The sequence below is a fragment of the Rhinatrema bivittatum genome, chromosome 4 (genome assembly GCF_901001135.1).
Source record: "Rhinatrema bivittatum chromosome 4, aRhiBiv1.1, whole genome shotgun sequence".
NCBI classification, from domain to species: domain Eukaryota; kingdom Metazoa; phylum Chordata; class Amphibia; order Gymnophiona; family Rhinatrematidae; genus Rhinatrema; species Rhinatrema bivittatum.
The window spans coordinates 28,457,906-28,476,463 of record NC_042618.1 but is presented as its reverse complement, the minus strand read 5'-3'; the positions used below and the strand labels follow the sequence as shown (position 1 = coordinate 28,476,463).

General features: G+C 44.0%; 1 protein-coding gene across 3 annotated transcripts in view; it reads right to left on the bottom strand.

Moving 5' to 3' along the window:
• Window positions 1–17,815, bottom strand: part of VRK1 (VRK serine/threonine kinase 1) — a 125,095-nt gene extending 107,280 nt beyond the window's left edge. The window contains exon 1 of one of the 3 annotated variants that reach the window (XM_029597908.1): window positions 17,687–17,815. The gene's annotated coding sequence lies outside the window, so the exon portion shown is untranslated. Of the gene's footprint in view, window positions 1–16,886; window positions 17,181–17,621; window positions 17,641–17,686 lie in introns of those variants that run through there. The other 2 variants (XM_029597909.1, XM_029597907.1) reach the window with 2 other exon arrangements.
• Window positions 17,816–18,558: the final 743 nt, after the last annotated feature.

The window sequence follows — 18,558 nt, the reverse complement described above, 5'->3', positions numbered from 1 at the left end:
ATATAAACATAAGGAAGTTCCAGGCATAGTCCTATGCAAGAAGGCTCTCAGAAGAGTGGCTAGCCAGGACCACGGAAGGGCCCCCGTGGAGCGGTTACCCAGAGTGTCCAAATGCCATGAAGCGATACTGGAACAGGAGATCCAGGAATGGAGCAGATTTAACAATGAGAGAACTCCTTGCTAACTCGTCTTAGCAATGGGCCGGTCAGTTTAACTACAGCAGCAAGTTGATGTCATTGGGAGGGGACGCCCCCCCCCCCCCCCGAGGTTCCCGCCACGACGTATACAAAAGGAGGCCCTTATGCGCGCGCCTAGGTGATTCCGGAAGTAAGATGACGGTCAGCAGCACCCACTCCATCCCGGGGAGGTCGGCATAGGCCGCCATTCTTCCCATGATTGATGGTGCAGGGGGAAAAAAAAAAAAAAAAGAAGAGATGAGCATGAGAGGTCGCAGCCATCTGTAACCGATGGGCACAACCCTGTGGCATGTAGAACTGGTGACATCAGACATGAATCACGAACATGGTGCCTGAAAATCCTTTTTGCCAAAAGGAGTTGAAGACTATGATCCTTTCTTGGAGCAAAATTAGAATAGATTCTCATCGCCTTGAGGGCAGACTCTACAATCACAGATTGGTGTGATAATTGAACCACCCCAAATGCCAGGGTCTTTTGCATAAGATACACGAGTAATTTTCTCACCACCGTACTCCCAAAGATTGGTGTCTCCCATTTCTGTGTTTCAACAGACTTCAACACTGGATGAGAGGAAGGGTCACAGGATCCACAACAGACCCATGACCTGTGTCTATGGATCTGCAGCCTTACGAACTTGCACATCCAGTGCCATTCCCATCTTTTCAAGGAACTGGGAATAAGTCAAGCCTTCTGGAGGGGAAGCATGCTCAGGAAGTGGATGGAGAAAGGCAGATGGAATTTCTGTCAAGCCCTCTGCTGCTCCCCTTGAGGATTCCTGACTAATGTAGGAACGTTCCAAAGAACTAAGATGGCAGAGGTTCCGCTCAGAGTTGGCGGAGAGAGAAGCAGGGGCACTCACCGATTATGAAGACTTTGCTGCAACAGCTGAGGAAGAGTCTCTTCTGGAATGAGGCACCAGTTTCCAAGGAGATACCGGGGACGCCGCTTATCAGTGGAAGAGAAGAAATATGCTATCTTCCATTCCCATAGAAACATAGAAGTGACCCATTCCATCTGCCCAGCAAGTTTATGGTAGTATCTGCCGTGCAGGTTACCCCCATGTTTATCAGTTTCCCAGATGGTAAAAGTCAGGGCCCACTCACTGATTGCCGTTTGATTCCAATTTCTCTTTACCCCTTGTTGTGGAAGAGGAGAGCAATGTTGAAGAGAGACCTGCCTGCTCCTACAGGAAACCAAGTGTCGTCAATTAGTAGACTAACTTGCTTTGTTACTACTCCGTCCCCCCACCCCGCCCAAAAAAATTTTTGCACCTTCACCCCACTGCTCCTCAGGTCTGCTTGGCCACTGCAACCCCCAAACTGCTCCTCAGCTACTCAAAAAAAACTTACCATAAACTGTGTTCTCTGTAGAGAGCAGGATGAATTAACCATGACACGTGGATGACATCATCCAACGGCACTGAATACACCCGTCTCTTAGCTCATAAAGCTTATTTTACTGAGCATGTACAGGAGTTAGCTCTAAAATTGAATGAGGGGTTCATGAGGTAAGTAGTCAATTCTAGGGAGGCAGTGGTTATTCAGCTTGGCTAATTCATCATATCTACAGAGCACTGTTTAGGGTAAGCAAATTTGGTTTTTTCCATTGACAAGCAGGGCTGAATTAGCATCGATACATGATGAGTCCCAAGCAGAGGGTTGAGCACTGTATTTACTATACAAGCAATCTAGACCTCACCGTGGAGAGCAGACTGAGTGAACAGGCTTTGCAAAAATGCTTGTCGAAATTTACTGTCACCTTTTGATAAAATTACTTAAGAGAGTGCACACAGTCACATCCCATCACTAATGACCAAGTTACAGCTTGGCAGATGTCTTCAATATGTACTATTCTCAATAGAGCCACTGATGTGACTCTCACTTGATGAGCCTTGTTAGAGTAATGTGGATGCCTCCAACAGCATAACTATGTGCAATACATTGTCCCAGCCAAATGGACAAGGTTCATTTGGCAACTACTATGCTCAGTTGATTAGGTCTGTAAAAGAAATTATTTTTCCTGTAATAAGCCAATGCTCTTTTACGGTCTAAGGAATTAAGGTCCTTTTCACCTTCATGTGCATGTGGCCTTGGAAAGAAGATGGGTAACACAATGGCTTAATTAATATGAAAAGCTGAGACCAAAACTATCTATGCCCCAATGAATTTAATTCAAACTCCTCTAATCACTAGGATTTCTAGTAAATTTTGAAAAGTTGACCCTGATCCTGTTTTAGAATTAAGTTCATTGGGGCATAGATAGACTCTTTACAGAAATGAGCTTTTCTTCCAGCAGAACTCAGGCCACTTGTTCATCAATTTCTGGACACAGATCAGACAACAGCCGGGGAAATACTAGTTATGAGCCACATGATGGTGGCAGTTTGAGTGGTATTTATTTACAAACTTTTCTATACCAATATTCGTGGCAACATCATATCGGTTTACAGTAAAACAGTAGGAATTTACAATAAACAGGAGGGGGCTAAACTGGGATACAAAGGAAATTAAAACTTAGTAAGGAAATGATAGGAACCTATCAAAGACAACCGTTATTTATAAAACTAAAGCATATAATACTTATAGGAGTAAGTATGTAATAGTTCTTTCAGTATGTAAGAGTGTATATGTACAGGGTAGAGCAGAAATCTGGCATGTTAAGCAGGTAGGCGGGGTGGATCTGGAGTTGTTTAAATAGCCAGGTCTTCAGGTTAGTTCGGAATTTGACTGGACATGTTTCGAGCCGTAAATTAGAGGGTAAAGAGTTCCAGTGAATGGGTCCAGCTATTTATATAGCTCGTTCCCTAGTAGAAGAGAGGTGAGCATGTTTTAGGGTGGGTACATGGAGGGTTCCGTTCTTCGATGCTCTGTTGAGTCGCTTCGAGTGTTTAGGTTGGAAAGGTTCCTCAAGCCAATTGGAGTTATGAACGTATATAGCTTTGTGGATTGTAGTGAGGGTTTTGTAGATGATACGGGAAAGGATCGGGAGCCAGTGCAGGTCTTTGAGGATGGGAGTAATGTGGTCATATTTACGGGCATTGGATATAGTTCGAGCTATTGAGTTCTGCAGCAGTTGTAATGGTTTCAGAGAGGTGGAGGGAGACCTAGGAGAAGTGAATTGCAGTAGTCAAGTTTAGAGGCAAGTGTGGCTTGGATGACAGTACGGAAGTCAGTAGGGTACAGTAGGGGTTTTAGTTTTTTCATGACATTAAGTTTGTAGTAGCCTTCTTTGATGATTTTATTGATATGTTTCTTTAGGTTCAGCTGCTGGTCAAGTTGCACTCCAAGGTTTCGTGCGCATGGCTGCGAAAGATATGCATTAAAGACAGGGTCATTTGCAAGGTGGGGTTTGGGTGGAATGTGTTGTGAAATGAGGAGCAGTTCTGTTTTTGAAGAGTTAAGGGCAAGGTGAAGATTGGAGAGTAGGGTGTTAATGGAGGCAAGATAGTTCTTCCAGTGTTCAAGGGCATTGGTGAGAGTGTCACGGACGGGCATGATTATTTGATCATCATCTGCATAGAGATAGAATTTGAGACCTAGATCTGTTAGGAGATGGCAGAGGAGGATGAGGTAAATGTTGAAAAGGGTGGATGAGAGGGATGAGCCTTGGGGAACTCTTTGGGAAAGGGCATGGTGGGAAGATTCGGCATTGCCTATCTTAACAGAGTATTGTCTGTTGGAGAGATAGGATGTGAACCATCGAAGTGCAGCACCTGAAATGCCAATGTTAGTGAGACAGGACAGGAGTTGGATGTGGCTTACGGTATCGAATGCTGCTGAGATGTCCAAGAGTGCAAGGATGAAGCAATGACCATGGTCCATTCCTCTGATGAGGTGGTCAGAGAGGGAGAGTAGTAGGATTTCGGTATTAAGGAGCTTGCGAAAGCCAAATTGGGAGGGGTGGAGGATATGGTTATCTTCAATGTTTGTCATTAACTAGGAATTGACCACCTTCTCCATGATTTTTTAGATGAACGGGAGGTTGGAGATGGGCCGATAGTTAGCTGGGTCTTGTGAGTCTAGGGATGGTTTTTTAAGAAGGGGTTTAATCACTGCATGCTTAAGGGGGATAGGAACAACACCTGATGAGAGTGAACTGTTGATTATTTTGGCTACTGGTTTAGCTATGGTGTCGGGAATCATAAGTAGGGCTTTTGTGGGTATGGTGTCTGAGGGATGGGGGGCAGGTTTCATCTTTTTGAGGATGGTTGCAATTTCAGTGGAAGAAGTGAGTTCAAGGGAGTCGAGGGTGGCCGGAGTAGGATGAGGGTCCTGTACAGATTGTTGGGGTTCGGGAGGGAATTTGAGCAAGAGGTTAGATATTTTGTTGTGGAAGTAATGCGCCAGTGGTTCACTTTTGTTCTTAGCTTCATTGTCCGGGACGGGTGGGGGACCAGACTTAGTGAGAGTGGAGACATATGAAAAGAGGGCTTTAGGGTTGTAGAAGTAGTCATGTATTTTTGCAGAGAAATAGTCACGTTTGGCAATTAGGGTGGAGGATCTGTAATTGTGGAGTGCGGATTTGAAGATGGAGGTTTTCTGTGGCGAAGGGTCTTTCCGCCAAGCTCTCTCTTTTTGTCTGAGATCATTCTTCTTTTGTTTCAGATCAGTTGTGTACCAGGGTTTCGTGTTCTTGGCCGCAGGATTTAGCTCACTTTTAACGATAGGACAGTGTTTATCTGCGATATCCAAGGTGAGGTTGCTCCATGATTCAATTGCAGCATTGGGATTAGTACAGTCAAGTTTGTGGATGGTGCTGGAGAACGCGGCACTGAGATCCTCACAGGGGCAGGATTTTCTATAGTTGATAGTATTGTTGGGGACAGCGTGGTTTAACACGGGGGTCTTTGTGGAGAGAAAGGTTTTGATAAGGAAGTGGTCTGACCAAGGGACAGGAACCAAGAGTTAATGAAAAGCAGGTCTAGTGTGTGCCCTGCCTTGTGAGTGAGTGAAGAGATGATTTGTTTGTATCCCATGGCTTGGAGGGAGTTGAGGAGGGCTTCACAGGTAGAGGAGAGCGTGGGAACATAGATATGAAGGTTAAAACCTCCTAGAATAATGGCAGGCTTATCAGTGTTGATATTGTCTGAGATGAATTCGATGAGGGGGGAGGGAATATATTCTATGAGGCCGGGGGGGGGGGGGGGGGGCCTTGATGAGCAGACTTGTAGATCATGGGATTTGTATAATCCAATCTCAAATCTGGTTGGGGGTTCAATGATTATAGGCTTAAGTTTTATTTGTTTTTTTGACAGCGAGGAGTAGGCCTCCGCCTCTTTTTTTGGGTCTAGAGGTGGAGAATGTGTCATGTGTGGTTCGGGAGCTGGTTGATGAGGACCGTATCGGAGTCCTTAAGCCAGGTTTCCGTGACGGCACAGATGTCTGGTTTGCTGTCGGTTAGTAAGTCGTTGAGGATTATGTTTTTTTTGTAAGAGACTGGGCACTGAAAAGAATTATAGCTAGGGTGGTTAGACCTAGGAATTGAGTAAAAGGTGAGATGATAATGGGAAGAAGGGATTTGCGAAGGGGAGGGGAGGTTGTAGACAGTGATCTAAAGGCTCAAGGAGTTAGGAAGTGCGTGCATGGAAGAAGAACATAGGTGTATCAATAGCTCAGGGTTAAAAACAGTGGCATATCTAGCATTACGAGGGAGTCCATATGTTCAGGATGCTGCTTTGTAGTGTTGGGTTTGGTCTTCAGGTAGTTGACTTGACTGGTTCTTGGTTCGGTTGCTAGCTGTACGTGGAGAGATCGGATCGTGTTGATGGATACCGGGTTGGAGGAAGGATACATGAAGTCTATAGCACTGTCCCGGTGTGTGATTGTGAGGTCACAGTTGGTAAGTAGAGGGGTATCCTTTGGGTCAAGGTGGCCGGCGAACGTGAGGGAAAAGGAACAGCTGGTGATGCCCGAAGGGGCGCACTAAGGGGCCTACCCCTTAGTCGCGCTCCTTCGGTGCGCGACGCCGGAAGAGCAGGTAGGGGATTTAAAGGCCTACCCTGCTCAGCCGCTGACGTCGCTGATGGAGGCAGGCCACGGGGCGGGCCTCCGAAGGATCCTTGTTCTCGGCATGCCTTGGCGGTCTCTGCGGGCCTCAGCGGCGGTCGGGGTCCGGCCACGAGGACGAGAGATGGCGGCGGCGAAGGCGAAAGAGTATCACTAACTACCTCTACATGCGAGCCCTGTGAATGGGGCTTCCGCTGCCATTAGGACTCGTTAACTGAGCCCTTGTTGACCTCTGTGAATGTCTCACAGGAAACTAAATAAGATCTTCCTTGGTGGCTAGACCCATACATCCTTCAAGAGGGTATACCACTCAGTCTACTTCCTCATCAGGTGACCTTAGCAACCTATGCTTCCACCAAGAGATGGTAAGCCCATACTGTTCTCTTACAAATTGAAGGGGCTTGGTCATTAAGTTCTAGAAGTCTGATCTGAAACTAATTTTCTTGTGTCTCTTAGAGGGAATGAACATCCTCATTCAAACCAATAATCAAATTGTCAAAAAAAACCCCAAAGGAGGTCAGCACTCCTTTCTGGGAAGTAGCAGTCATTAGCCAGTCATCCAGGTAAGGAAAGAATCAGATGCCTTGACTGATGTGTTGCTACTACAGCTAGGCATTAGATGAAGACCCTCTTTGCTGCTGACAAACCAAAAGGGAGCACCAATACTGGTAGTGAGAGGATTCCGCTAACAAAGCATAGATCATGCCAGTGAGAGGAATGGATAGGTATGTGAGCACAGGCATCCTTCAGATCCAGGGCATACATTCACTCTACCGCCTGAAGAAGTGGAGTGAATTCCATCTTGAACTTCTCCCAAAGTAGATTCCTGTTCAGACTTCTTAAATCCAAGATAGCTCTCAATCACCCAAATTTCTTGGGGATAAGGATATAGCTGAAGTAGAACCCCTGGCCATGTTGATAGAACCTGTCTCGCCCAATCGCATGCTATCTGAACGACTCCACCTCCAAGCGAAGCTGCGCTGAGCAAGACAAATCCAAACTGAAGGCTGAGTAATGAGGAAGCGTGGAAAGCCAGGCGAAACAAGTGCTAACCAGATTCTACAATCTTTGGTGATCTTATACCATTCCTCCACATAGAGGTGAATTCTGCCCCCCCTACCAGAGGGGATGAGTGATCCAAATTTGGGCTGGATTTGCTACGTTGCTTTTACATGGCATCTTTAGTGTGGTCTACTTTTAGCCAGAAGCTGTTGCTTATGCAGAAGCAGAACTCAATCACTGGAGTTATCAGAAAAGTAGTTGCTGGAAGTACCACCTCTTAAAAGTGAAATAAGATCACCTTAAAATGAACTGTTCTGATATGGTTGAGAGTGACTGGACTGCTACATGTTGCTCCTCGATTTGAGCAACTATTTCTCTGAGAGTTTGTGACTGAAGATATGATCTCCCAGGCAGGGACATCCACTAACTTCATCATGAACATTGTTATGTAAACTGCTAGCTCTCCATTCGGCATAATCTGATGGAGGCAGATGAGGAGCAGACCATCATATCAAATGCTCATAAAAACGGACCAGATAAGATGGCGTACACACTCTTCCACATCCAGGAGCAGCTGTGGGTATACAGAGCCACAATCTACTGGAGGAAAAGAAGACTTCAATTTCTGAATACAATCATGCAATTATTGAACCATGCAAAAAAACAGATGAGCAGAACTACATACATTAGACAGAGCCCTAGAACACTTTTTACCATAACTAGCCAGGAGCTTGAGGTCTTTCCATGGAAGAGTGTTTGAGAATACTGTCTCAACTGAGGAGGGAGCTGCACTACTCAAAATAAATAAATAAATAAATAAATAATTGGCATCTTCTGGACTCTAAAGTATAGATCTAAATTCCTGGTACTGGAGTGTAAGAAATCAGATACACACATTCTTGTTTGTAATTCTTGCAGGATAGCATGGATTGCAATGGTTGCCGGCTCTGCTGGGGTGTCTAGAATCTGAAGAAAGCCGAAGAATTGTGTGCAAGTTTCTTTATTCTTAGGCACATTAACTCAGAACACCTTACCCAACTTATCCAAGTATAACTGGCCAATAACTGTTTACGGACTTTTCCTTCAGGAACGTATCCAATACTCGAGCCCCAATGTGTCAATTGCCTTGACCACATCCTCTGGTAATGGATTCCAACTTTTCCATCCTCTATCATTTTTGTTGCCCTTTCTGTACCTTTTCTATGTCTTCTTTTCAGACAGGGCAACCAGAACAGCACACAATACTCGAGGCGTGGTCGGCATCATGATACTCAGTTTTGTTCTCTATTCCTTTCCAAATAATTCAATATTCTAGGTATCTTTTGCACAGAGGCAAAAATTTCAAGATATTGTCTGCAATAACTCAAAAAGGTCCTTTTCCTGGATGGTAACTCCTAACATGGAACTCAGCATTATGTACCTGTAGCTGGGATTATTTTTCCTTTCATATATTACTTTGCACTTGTCCACATTAAATTGCATCTACTGTTTAGATGCCAAGTCTCAGTCTTTTAATACCCTTCTATAATTCTCCACAATTCCTTGCTGTTTTAACTCCTTGAAACAATTTTGTATCATCTGCTGGTCACCTCACGCAGAGTTTCTGTCACCAGATCATTTATGAACATACTAAATAGCACAGATCCTAATACAGACTCCTGGGGCACTTCATTTGTAAAACTGACCATTTAATCATACTCTCCATTTCCAGTCTTTTATCCACTTACCAATCCACAATATGACAAATTGCATGCTGGGTCAGACCAAAAGTCCATCAAGCCCAGCATCCTGTTCCCAACAGAGGCCAAACCAGGCCACAAGAACCTGGCAATTACCCAAACACTAAGCAGATCCCATTCTACTGATAGGGAATAGCCACTGCTATTAATTGTAAGTAAACTTGATTAATATCAATTAATGGACTTCTCCAAGAACTTATCCAAACCTTTTTGAACCCAGCTACACTAACTGCACTAACCACATCCTTTGGCAACAAATTCCAGAGCTTAATTGTGCGTTGAGTGAAAAAGAATTTTCTCCGATTAGTCTTAAATGTGCTACTTGCTAACTTTATGGAATGCCCCCTAGTCCTTCTATTATTCGAAAGTGTAAATAACCAATTCACATCTACTCGTTCAAGACCTCTCATGATCTTAAAGACCTCTATCATATCCCATCTCAGCCGTCTCTTCTCCACGCTGAACAGCCCTAACCTCTTCAGCCTTTCCTCATAGGGTAGCTGTTCCATCCCCTTTATCATTTTGGTTGCCCTTCTCTGTACCTTCTCCATCGCAATTATATCTTTTTTGAGATGCGGCGACCAGAATTGTACACAGTATTCAAGATGCGGTCTCACCATGGAGCAATATAGAGGCATTATGACATTTTCCGTTTTATTAACCATTCCCTTCCTAATAATTCCTAACATTCTGTTTGCTTTTTGGACTGCTGCACCACACTGAGCCGACAATTTTAAAGTATTATCCACTATGATGCCTAGATCTTTTTCCTGGATGGTAGCTCCTAATATGGAACCTAACATCGTGTAACTACAGCAAGGGTTATTTTTCCCTATATGCAACACCTTGCACTTGTCCACATTAAATTTCATTTGCCATTTGGATGCCCAATCTTCCAGTCTTGCAAGGTCCTCCTGTAATGTATCACAATCCGCTTGTGATTTAACTACTCTTAATAATTTTGTATCATCTGCAAATTTGATAACCTCACTCGTCATATTCCTTTCCAGATCATAAAAATATATAATATATATATATAATTAAAAAGCACTGCACCAAGTACAGATCCCTGAGGCACTCCACTTTTACCCTTTTCCACTGAGAAAAGTTGACCATTTAATCCTACCCTCTGGTTCCTATCATTTAGCCAGTTTGTAATCTACGAAAGGACATCACCTCCTATCCCATGACGTTTTAGTTTTCTTAGAAGCCTCTCATGAGGGAGTTTGTCAAACGCCTTTTGAAAACCCAAATACACTACATCTACTAGTTCACCTTTAACAACCCCTTCAAAAAAATGAAGCAGATTTATTAGGCAGGATTTCCCTTGGGTAAATCTATGTTGACTGTGTTCCATTAAACCATGTCTTTCTATATGCTCATAACCTCTCAATTTCCTGAGGAATTTTATCAAATGCCTTCGGAATATCCAACTATACATGACTATATCAGTCAGCTCACTTATGTCTGCAAGTTTATTATACACAAAAAAAATCTTCCTTTGCAAAACCCATGTTGATTCTTCCTTATTAAGCCATGTTTATATGGTCCATAATTTTGTTTGTAAGAACAGCTTCAACCATTTTGCCCAGCACAGACGTCCAGCTCAGTCTATAGTTTCCTGAATTACCCCTGGAGCCCTTTTTAAAAACTGGCATTACATTGACCGCATTCCAAGTCTTCTGGAACTGTGACTGTTTTAAAGGTTGCAAATCACCAGAAATGGGTCTGCAATTTCATTTTTCAGTTTCTTCAGAACTCTGGTGTGAATACCATCTGGTCCCAATGATTTGTTATTCTTTAGTCTATTACATCCTCCAGTTTCACAGTGATTCCATTTAGTCGCTCCGTCATCACCATCAAAAAGTTTTTCCATTGTTTTTCTCTCTGTAGTAAGCTTTTCAAAATCTGTCTGTAATGCCTCTTAACTCTAGATATTCCCAGCATAGCACATCCACTTGCAAGATAGACACTGGAATATGCCAGGACAGAAACAAAGCAAATATATATATATATATATATATATATATATATATATATGCCATGCAGCTAGCATTTCCCTGTGGGTGCCAACTGATTATCTCATCTCAGCTCTAGTGCCCGCTGCCTCAGCAACAGGTCTCCTGTTCGCCATCCCCGCTCTAGTGGATTCTAATTCCTGTAGTGGTAGTTGCTTTGTTTCTGTCCTGGCATATTCCAGTGTCCGTGCCTTGTTCCTATCTTCTCATGTGCCAGTCTTTCCGTCCAGTTTTGCCTTCCTGTCTTGTCTGTCTCCTTGGTCCTCATCTCCTTGGCCTCTGACCGGACACTGACCTTTCACTTGCTTGCCCTGATTTCAACTATACATTTGCCAGCTGTCTAACGACCATAAACTGGCCACCGATATCGCCTTGTCTACAGCCTGCCACGTGTGAGCGCCACCTCACTGTATTCTCTCCTCATATTGGCCCAAGGGTCCACTCCGTGCTGTTACACTGCTTAATTTTTATATCTAATTTGCCAGTGCTTATGCTCATGCCTATTTTCCTCATTTGGGTCTGCTTTCCAGTTGAATAATGCCCTTTTGGCTTTGATTGCCTCTTTCACCTCACTATTAAACCACTCCAGCAGTCATTTGGTTTTCCTTTGACCTTTCAAAAATGCATGGAAAACATTGTGTCTGTGCCTCAAAGCTAGTAGTTTTAAACAGTACCCATGCCTTCTGTAAGTTTTTAACCTTGTGGATTGCTTCTTCAGTTTTTTTTTTGTTTGTTTGTTTTTGTTTTATTTTTAAACATTTCCCCATTTTATCATAGTCTCACTTTTTAAAGTTAAATGTTACTGCAGTAGTTTTCCTTAGTATTCATCTTTTTATTTAGATTTATATTCCGCTTTTCGCACTTTTTTCAGCGCTTCAAAGTGGATTACATTCAGGTACTGTAGGTATTTCTTCCAGTGATTATGTCAAAGATATGGCAGCTGAGATTCAATGCCAAGAAGTGCAGTCATGCATATGGGCTGTGGAAAGCCGAAAGAACTGTATTTGATGGGGGGTGAAGGGCTGATGTGCACAGAGCAAGAGAGAGACTTTAGGGTGATAGTGTCTAACGATCTAAAGTCGGCAAAACAATGTGACAAGGCGATCGCTAAAGCCAGAAGAATGCTGGTCTGCACAGAGAGAGGAATATAGAGTAAGAAAAGAGAAGTGATTATCCCCTTGTACAGATCCTTGGTGAGGCCTCACCTGGAGTTCTGTGCTCAGTTCTGGAGACCATATCTCCGAAGGGACAGAGACAGGATGGAGGTGGTCCAGAGAAGGGCAACCAAAAAGGTGGAGGATCTTCATCGAATGACTTATGAGGAGAGATTGAAGAATCTAAATATGTACACCCTGGAGGAAAGGAGGAGCAGAGGTGATATGATACAGACTTTCAGATACTTGAAAGGTTTTAATGATCCAAAGACAACGACAAGCCTTTTCCGTTGGGGGGAAAAAAAAAAAAAAAGCCAGCAGAACCAGGGGTCACGATTTAAAACTCTAGGGAGGAAAACTCAGAACCAATGTCAGGAAGTATTTCTTCACGGAGAGGGTGGTGGATGCCTGGAATACCCTTCCGGAGGAAGTAGTGAAGACCACAAATGTGAAGAACTTCAACGGTCATGGGATAAACACTGTGGATCCATAAAGTCTAGAGGATGTGAATGAAGAGTGGGTGGCTCGCGGGAACGACGGCTACTACCTGGAGATAATACCCTTATTCAACATACACACACAGTTAATGCGACTCCAACATTGCTCTAAGCTTCAACGGCAAGAGGAAGTGTGGAAAAAAAGGATTTGCATTCACAAAAAGAGCGGGGAGTAGCTTGCTTGTTATGGCGATTACTACCCCAAACCAAATAAGCCTGATACTCCACTTTCAATGCATATCCACCATACCTCTCTGCTTCAACAGCAGGGGGAATTAAGAAAAGTGGATCTATAGACAGTCAACAACCAACAAGGACTGAATTACATAGTCTGGGTAAACAAATAAGCATGGATGTAGCTTGCTTATTACCCCTAATTAAGCTATTTCACTTAGATGCAGTTCCAACACTGCTCTCTACATTAATGGCGGGGGTGGAAGGGAAATAGAACCAAAAAGTTACAAAGGGCCAAGAGTAACAGATAAGTATGAGAGAAAAAAAAATTGCGAAAGCTTGCTGGGCAGACTAGATGGGCCGTTTGGTCTTCTTCTGCCGTCATTTCTATGTTTCTATATGTTAATTACCTTATCACTGAAACAAGCAGATCCACCACTTTTTAATCTCCTGAATAATTTGGATTGTGTAGATTGGATAAATTACTTCCCTGATAATTTCGTTTTCCTTAATGTAGACAGATGGACTCAGGACCAATGGATATAGTGTGCTCCTGAAAGTTTGAGACTGAGTCAGATTTTAATCTGACATCAGCACTACATATACCCGTGCAGGAAGCTCTGCTCTTCAGTATTCTCCTCGAAAAGCAATAGTGGATATATGTGTGTTTGGATAACTTGATTAACTTGAACTAGTTGATGTGAATTGTACCTGGAGACCGCCAGTGTTGTCAACCGAGAAACGCTGACACCCGGTAACTATGGGTGTCTTAACTAAGGGTAAGTCTGGCTTACCCATGCTTGTCTTGCTCTCAGGGATTGTCACCCAATGTTTCTGTATGTTGAGGCAGCCGTGAGTGGGATACTGATCCATCTGTCTACACTAAGGAAAACGAAATTATCAGGTAATTTCTCCGTTACCTGGCATGTAGCAGATGGACTCAGGGCCAATGGGATGTACAAAAGCTACTCTCGAACCGGGTGGGAGGCTGCCCATGGCCCACTTAGTACTGCCCTTGCGAATGCTGTGTCCTCCCTGGCCTGAACATCCAAGCGGTAGAATCTCGAGAAGGTGTGAATGGAAGACCACGTCGCCACCCAACAGATCTCGGCAGGTGACAGCATTCTGGTTTCTGCCCAGGATACTGCCTGGGCTCTTGTAGAATGGGCCTTGACTTGTAGAGGTGGAGGCTTGCCTGCCTCTACGTAGGCTGCCTTGTTTACTTCTTTGATCCAGCGGGCTATGGATGCCCGCGAGGCTGCTTCCCCTTGTTTCTTCCTGCTGTGAAGGACGAATAGGTGGTCCGTCTTTTGTACGGATTCCGATTTTTCCAGGTAGTGGACTAGGAGTCTGCCGCCGTTAAGATGGCGTAGACAGCATGAGCCTTCTGAGTCCTTATGCTTGTCTGGAGATGGCAGAGAGATGGTTTGGTTTAGATGGAAATGAGAAACCACCTTTGGAAGGAAGGAGGGGACAGTGTACAGCTGTATGGATCCCAGTGTGAGTCTGAGGAACGGTTCCCGACAGGATAGTGCTTGAAGTTCGGAGATGCGACAGGCTGAACATATTGCCACTAGGAATGCAGTCTTCAAGGTCAGGAGCCTTAGGGACAGACCGCGTGTAGGTCTGAAGGAAGTTCCTGCTAGGAAGTCTAGTACTATGAGATTCCATAGGGGTACCGGCCACTTTAGTGGTGGTCGGATTTGCTTGACCCCTCTCAGGAAGCGGGAGATGCCGTCCACTTCAGTTGAACCTTGATGGAGTTGAGACAACCCCTTCTTCAGGCCCACCCCTAAAGTGGCCGGTACCTCTTTGGAACTTCAACCTGGTCCTGGATTTCCTAGCAGGAGCCCCCCCCAGTTTGGGAGTAGCTTTTATACATCCCCATTGGTCCTGAGTCCATCTGCTACACACTAGGAAATGGAGAAATTACTTACCTGATAATTTCGTTTTCCTTAGTATAGACAGATGCACTCAGCATCCCACCCTCGGCTGTTGTCACTCATGGAATTCTCAAATGATTCAAGGGTAAGCCATGCTTTCCTTCGTTTAGGACCCCCATCCTACTGGGTGTCGACACTTTCCGGTCTCCAGCTATAGTCAATTCAACCAGATCATGTAATCAAGTTATAGAGTTTAACCAAGTTATGAAGTTATTCAAGTTAATCAAATTAGTCAGTCAGTCACACATATATCCACAATGCTTTTCGAGGAGAATACTGAAGAGCTGCACTTCCTGCAGGGGTATATGTACTAGGGCTGACTTCAGATTGAAATCTGATCCGTCTCCAACTGCTATCAGGAGAACACTATACCCACTGGTCCTGAGTCCATCTATCTACACTAAGTAAAACGAAATTATCAGGTAAGTAATTTCTCCAATTAATGTGAACATTTTTGTATAGAGAATGCGAATTTATTGAAGATTGATGTGCGCATCAAAAAGCGAAGGTGGCGATTCCCTATATATGAGAAGAACAGATAATATATTAATTGGAACCCCTGATGAAACCCTCAGGTGAAACAAGAGCTTCTTGTCAGGAATATGCTTAATTAGCAACATTGGGAGTGGGAGTATGTTGAATTGATAATATTGGGAGCATATAATAAAGTGTATGTTGAATTAATAACATTTGGGAACACACAATAGAGAAAAGGAATGTTTATTTAACAATTTCTCAATATTGGGCATTTTTGGATAGAATATAATGAAGCTAATGAATTAAATAATTTAAGGATAGAGACTATATATTGAGTGATATTTTTAATAGTTTAAGTGCAATATTGAGAAATGTCAAAGAATTTGTTTGTATTTTTATTGATGTGTAATACTTTGTGTGTATATGTATTGACATTGTTGGTATTTATGCGAGAGTGAATGGTTGAGATATGTAATGTGATATTGTACATAATCATTATATTTATGTTTTTAAAGGAAAGTTGTAATGAATAAAATTTTTTGTAAGATGTCACACGGCTATGTTTGATATATTTGATTTAAAGAGTTTACTACAGACTGCAGCAGGGTAAAGAAACATCACCAAACTTCATCAAAGGCAAGATAGATAAAGGCAGAGCTCTAAATATTTGCATTTGTAATTACATTAACACTGAGGTACACAATTATGTAGGCTTCTTGAAAACCAGATCTGTTAGGTGATGCCTCAAAACCAATTTAGAAAAATTTTACTCTACACTAGAGCAAGAGGACCCTGAGGTGTATGGCCAGGAGCTTTTATTAACGAAAACAGGTTTGACTTGATGTATCATCCACCCATCATTAAGATACAAGATACACAACACAAAGTACAAAAGTAAGCAACGAGCTGGGAGGTGAGCTAGTGCCTGGTGAGCTAGTCCTGTGTACCTAAAACATGTAACATTTCAATTTGTACACACAGACCTGCAGGAATTAGAATCCACTAGAGCAGGGATGGCGAACTCCAGTCCTGGAGGGCCGCAAACAGGCCAGGTTTTCAGGATATTCACAATGAGCATGCAGGAAAAAAAGATTTGCAGTCAGATCTCTCATATGCATATTCATTGTGGATATCCTGAAAACCTGGCCTGTTTGCGGACCCTCCAGGGCTGGAGTTCACCATCCCTGCCTAAAGCGAAAGTACAAAAACGTTGAGTAAGATGACTTAATAGGTCTCGGAAGATTTAGTCAATTTCTTTGATGGCAAATTCCTATATCGTGCAACGACCTCCAACCAATCTCCAACGTAAGTCAATTAAAAAAATATTAAAAGGGGGAAAGGGAAGACCAAAATCCAGGAGTGCCAGCTCAGCATTATCATCCCTTCAGCTTTATTTTTTTTTTCTCTTTCCCGGATTAGACAGGAAAAAGATACACATAAGATAACCAGAAAACGTTTTACGTCGAAAAGCAACCAGGGGGCCCCCGTTTCGTGTCGGCAAGACTATTCTTCTGCACGCCCACCAAAATTCAGTTTTCCTCCATCTTTTAACTTCAGCAGACTACAAAAGTTATTGATTCTTAGGGAGAAGGGGGAAAAAAAAAAAAAAGAAGAAGTGCTGTGAATACAACTGAGCCCCGAGAAAGAAAAAAAAAAAAAAAAAAGCAAGGTAAACCCACTTCAGTAAGCAAACGGATCAAACGCCTGCTGGGGAGGAGGCAGCGCAGGACTCCCACGTAGCGGCTGACAGCAGATTCCCGCAGAAAAAGCCTCCGGGCCGGTGGCTCGCTCTACTCCCCACCTGGACAGACACGCAATGCGAGCGGCGGCGGCTGTTCCGCTTCCCGCGCTCACTCCGACCAGGAAGCGCCGGCAGCGGCCGCATTTTATGAACGACGGCAAACGCACTACGGCGGCGCCACGGGGCCAAACCTCCGCGCTGGCGTTTAGGCTGGGAGAGAGAGAGAGAGGCAACCAGCGTTTGTTCGAAGAGGCTTAGCCCTCGTCCCCTGGCAGCACCCCGCGCTTCAGTCTCATTTAATTTCGGGAGGCGCTTATTTTTGGGGTTGTTTTTTTTTTTGGCGGCTGTTTCATTGCAGTCGCGGTGGTGTGGGGGAGTGAGGTTGAGGGCTTGCAGCGCCGGCGCGCGCGCCGCCGGCAGAGGTTTCAAACTGTTCGGCGCCGCCCCACACAGCCCCGAACGCTCCTTATCAAGCGGCTGCCGTGGTTTTCTCAAACTTTCAAAGTGTTTCCCTCCATTTCCTGAGAGCAGCCGGATACGGTGCACTCTGACAAAGAAATTGATTTTTGCAGTAGCGGATTTAAGCTTTTGGCGGACATCGGTACCACATTTAACACATGTACTCACACTCCCTATTCTCCTCCCCGGTTGGTAGCTGCTCAGCTGCACCCACCCTTTAGCTTCTCTCCCAGCTCTCTTCTTCGTTCACCTCTGTCCAGCAGTTTGCACCCTACTCACTTGCTCCTCCAACGCAGTATTCCCTGTGCCTCTGTTCTCCCACCTTCAGCGCTCCTCTAGGGTCTGGAAACAAAAGTGAAAGGTCTCAATTAGTGGTTCTGACCCCAGTCATTGAGGCACACCTAGCCAATCAGGTTTTCGGGATTTCTACAATGAATATGCATAAAGTAGATTTACATGCTCTGCTTCCATTGTTTGCAAATCAATTTCACACATATTCATTGTGGATATCCTGAAACCCTGACTGGCTAGATGTATTCTGAGGACTGGATTGAGAAGAGGTTGAGCATTTCTGGTCTACCCCAGGGGTGCTGAAACCGGTCCTACCTCCTGCCCCCCAGCCAGTCAGGGTTTCAGGATATCCCTAATGAATATGCATGAGAAATATTTGCATAACCAAGAGGTAGTGCATGCAAATAAATACAGGGGATATCTAAGAGGGTGATGCTAAATTAATTGGACAGCTGGGTAGACTGGATGAGCCATACAGTCTTTTTCTGCTGTCATGTTTCTGTTTCTCTTTCCCCCCCCCCCCCCCCAATTCAGATCCTTTCTCCCTTAATCTCAAATTTTATGCCCCAGATCATGTCATCTTTCCCTCCTCCCCTTCCTCAAACTCAGGGTTGACTGAAAAAGTTGGACTGGCATCTGTCTGCTCCCATCTCCACTGTATTTATGGTGCAGGAGCAGAAGTTGGAGAGGAATAGGTGGGAATGAGCTAAAGACAGTATAGCGCTCCCTGTTCTGTTCTAACCAGTGTCTGCAGCAGATCCTTGCAGAATCTATGATTTAGATGAATTGTGAGGGATTTGAAGAATTAGAAGAAAGAGATATTAAAAGTTCAGTAGCTGAAGATGATTTGGAAAATAGTT